Here is a 4,456-nt window from a genome sequence, read left to right as displayed (position 1 = left end):
TGTCCTCAAGCAATACAGAACTTGAAATAAAATCACACTTCACTCGAATCACTTTTTTTATTCTCACACTTTATACATCAGTGATTTTAATACGGCGGTATACACAATGATAGTAACAACGTGGTTTATAGTCCCACATGACTATGAAAATGTAGATCCTTTAAGGAAATTGGATTTTTATGAAAATATTTGATCTTTTGAAAATTCATTCTAGCTTTTACCCTAGATAAGTTTTCCGGAATAACCCTTCACCGGTGTTCGCAAATTGTTTTTGTGGGTTTTGTGGGTTTCAGATTTTAAAATTTTAGCTCAAAACTTATGGTTTTGTGTCACCCACTTGCTAACCTTGTATTAGGAAAGTAACACGTCCAGTATACTTGTCCCGTATATTACCTTTCGATAAACTACCGTCCAGTTGTAAAGGAAAGCGTTGAACAAGCAGCTGTTAAGGCAATGTCTAATGACATGCAGATATTCATGGTCCACAACGTGTCGGATGCAATTACTATCCTTTGTAGGAGAAATAGTACAAGAACAAGTACAAGGAAATGAAGGCCCAAATGAATGTAAATTCAAAGATTGATAAGAAGGAGAAGAAACTAGAAAAGGTGCTAGTTGCTGAACATCATGATTGGGATGAGACCAGCTTATCTTTATCTTCTGATAGTGAAACTGATGAAGAGTGTGCTGGTTATGCTACTGGTAAAAAGCCGTGTTTAATGGCCATAGAAGTAGAGGAGTTAGTTGAGGAAGAAAGTGGTAGCACATTTCTAGCTGATATGAGGGAAGCTGATCTGAAAAGGCATTCACCTCAATGGAAATCTGAAATGCTGTATAAGGTTGATAACTTTCGAACTGATACGGATGATGAAAAGGCTGAAATATTTGACTACCTGAGAAGTGATTTAAGCTGAGGCAGTAAACGTGAAGAAGTTTTCAAAACTGAAATTAAATCTTTAAATGAAAAACTTAAATGCAAATCTGATGAAATTAAGATCTTGAAAGATGAAATTTCTAATCTGTAAAAACAAAACTATGCTTTAAAATCTCTTCACTCAGATGTAGCAGTAGTCCAAAACCAGCTAACTGACCTTAAAAGAGTGGTAGCCTTTTGGTGTACATCTGCTCAACGCACAGCAAAGTGCATTAGTGAGTAGGTGTCTGCCCAAGTTGAGGCATTCTTTGCTGGTGACTATGTTGCTACTGCTGCTCATGCTGAAGTCGTTTTCATGGACTCCTTTCTTGAAACTGATCCTAATGCTATCTTCCCAAATACCTTTGCTAAGATAGTAAATGGTAATACGGTCTTCACGAATAAGTTTGTGAGATCTACTGCTGTCCCACCACCTACCATGAAAGAAATTATGGAGGATGAAGAAAGATCAAGAGAAGCCAGTACCTCAACTGAAGATATTACTGACCCCTCTAGCATCTACTACATGACTCCAAAAAAAAGAAAGACATATAAAAAGGGAAATCACTAAAAATAATCGAAGAAATTTAAAATCAACTGATTCCCCTTCATGTTCGAGTTCCACCAATGCTGAGCCAGCTGATGAAAATCATACTGGTCAATCAGTAACTAAAGATAAGCCAGCAAAACACAATACTGGAAAATCCAAGGCAGTAATCAAAATTCATACTTGTCAACCAGTATTAGCAGACAAGCCAGTAACTTCCCACACTGGCTTGTCAAATGACAAAGGCATAGCAATATACCATGACTATGGTACTAGTTCCAAGAAAAAATCTGCCCTAATGGGAAAAGCTAAAGTGGACCAAATTAAGTAATCATGTGATGGGTCATCTATCACTGAGATAATGACTGTTAAGCTTGACCAGCTCATAGCAGCAATATCCCAAAGTAGGCCTTATCTTACTTCACCTATCAAATATGTGTATGACCAGTCACCAAGACCGAAAGTGAGAAAGTTCTACAAATGTGGAAGTAAGTTTCACCTGGCCAACCAGTGTACTCAAACCCAATCCCCATATGCTACTGCCTCTTCAAGCAAACTAGCAGAAAGGAAGAGATCATCAAAGATGACTGATGATGCATGTGGAACCATACATCACGTACCCTCTAAATTTATACAAGATTCAAACACTACAAATAAGCACAGACAACTAACGAGCAATTAGAACCCGGTTATTATAGCACTTTAATGTAAGTATTCGTTTCAAGTTCGTCCCAATAGAGCGGTGTAAGTAGAATAATTGAAACTATTAATTGTCCTAGGGTTTGTTTGATTGGGAGGGGGTGTTGATTGATTTTAATTAACAACAAAAACGTATTCAAGTAAACAAACTTAAACTTAACAATTAAGACAAGTAACAAGTAACAAGTAACTAAATAGTGAGAGTTAATTCAATTAACTAAGTAGTGTTCACTTACCTAATTCTCTCTATGCTTGGATTGCCCCATTTTACCCAAATTGTTATCGCACTAGTTGTTGAACTATTAAATGTTTAGCATTACTACAAAACCTTAATCGATTTACACTTTGCAAACGCACATAAGCATTGTATTCTAAGATCAAGTTAAGTATGAATGGTTATTGAGATTATGTTTGGGTTGAAATCACTTAGAACCCTTTAACTATCAAAATCACTTAAGATAATCGAACACCACTATGTTGACTAAAGGCCAATTGAAAATCAACTCAAATCAAGAATATAATCACTTGAAATCCTCAATCTAGTTGTCTAGATCACCTAAGGTGTTGAAGCACAAATTGATTCACTTCTCAAATCACTAAAAGAGCTACTCAATCTATGTAATCAAAGTAAAACTTAAAACAAATCATAGCAATGGACCTCATAGCTAATACAATAACACTTGCTCATGTATTTCATGCAAACAACTTCATTTAATTGATTTAGGGAAAAATCTTTGCATTAGAGATTCATAAATAAGCAAACACAATGGATTTAGCCAAACATGGCTAAGATTACACTAATCATAAGCATTGAAATACAAATAAACATCATATTTAGTTATTACAAGTAATTGATTCAAAACTAGAGTAAGAAAGGTGGAGATTATAACCCAAATTGAAAGAAAAGAAGATCTAGAGCTAAAACTATGATGGAACTTGAGCTTGCTTCCTTCAATTCACCTTCAAACTCCAATAGATGATGAAATTAGGGTTTTAGATGTGAAAATCGGACTTGGAATTGCAGCTCTCTTCAAAATGACCTAATCTCTTTCCTTTTATAGAGCTGAAAATTCTGGGCTGAACAGCGACAGGAGCGCCGGTTTGGCTTAGGGGTGGCGCTTTTAGCTTTCTTTAGGAGCGCCGCTTTTGTGCTTAAGTGCAGCACTTTTGTGGTAAGAGCGGCGCTTTTCACATTAAGGAAGGACGCTTTTGGCTACTGGTGGAAAATGGTGTCAAAACGTATGCAGGAACGTGGCTTTTCGTTGAGGAGCAGTGCTTTCGGTCATCAGGAGCGGAGCTCTTATCTTAGGTGCGGCGCTTTTGGAGCTAATTTCTGCACTTGCCATTTTCTTTGCCTCTTTTGATCTAGACTTGGTCAATTTTACACCAAATCAAGCTTTTAGCCTTGAACCGACACTTTAGCGCAGATAATCAACTTTCGACCCCAATGATCCTCAAAACCAAATGAAATGAGGGAGATATTGCGAGATAAAACATGTATAATTAGAGCAATATCAAACCCCCTACATTTGAACCTTGCTTGTCCTCAAGCAAGCAAATCAACAAAACAAGCCTTGGAGAAAAAGAGCAAATAGGTGATCAAAGCTAAAGTGCAAAAAGTTTGGGCAACAATTGATACCTTCCATGAATATGCACCTTGATGGCTAGAATGAGCTCGAAGCACTTGCATTCACTAAGGACCAAGCATACATCATCTCTTCTTCTTCTACTACTAACAAAAACTTAATGCAATGCTTCAAAAAAATTTCAAGTCTTCAATCCAAAAATATCAACACTATCACAATTCAAGCCTAAATCTACCCAAATCAACCATTCCCCGGTCAAAGTCAACTCCATCTTCTAGAAGGTCATCAAACATCAATCACCAAGCATCAAATCTTCACAAACTCAAACTTTGACCTCCTTAACCTTGACCAAATATGTATGATCCGCGGGATAGCCATTAATTCACCAAAATAACAATCAAATCAAATCTCAAAATCATCTACAATCTTCTCAGACTCACCCAAATAAACTTAAGGCGTCCCTAAATGTATACCATAAGTCCAAATCACCATGAAAATCCCAAAATGTACCCAAAATGATCCCGAATGCACCCCAAATGAATAAGGGCCATGAATATCATAAAAATTACCATTCACCAAGAAGTCTATCGTGAATAAAGTGTACACCTCTGAAAAGTATGCTCACCTAATCAACCTGCGATGGTTATCCCTCTTCCACCTCCATGCCCCCTAAACACCAATGATCGTCAATTCCAAATATGATCGTCAATT

The sequence above is a fragment of the Rutidosis leptorrhynchoides genome, chromosome 11, assembly GCF_046630445.1.
Source record: "Rutidosis leptorrhynchoides isolate AG116_Rl617_1_P2 chromosome 11, CSIRO_AGI_Rlap_v1, whole genome shotgun sequence".
Taxonomy (NCBI): Eukaryota; Viridiplantae; Streptophyta; class Magnoliopsida; order Asterales; family Asteraceae; genus Rutidosis; species Rutidosis leptorrhynchoides.
Note: the sequence above shows the minus strand (reverse complement) of the source record.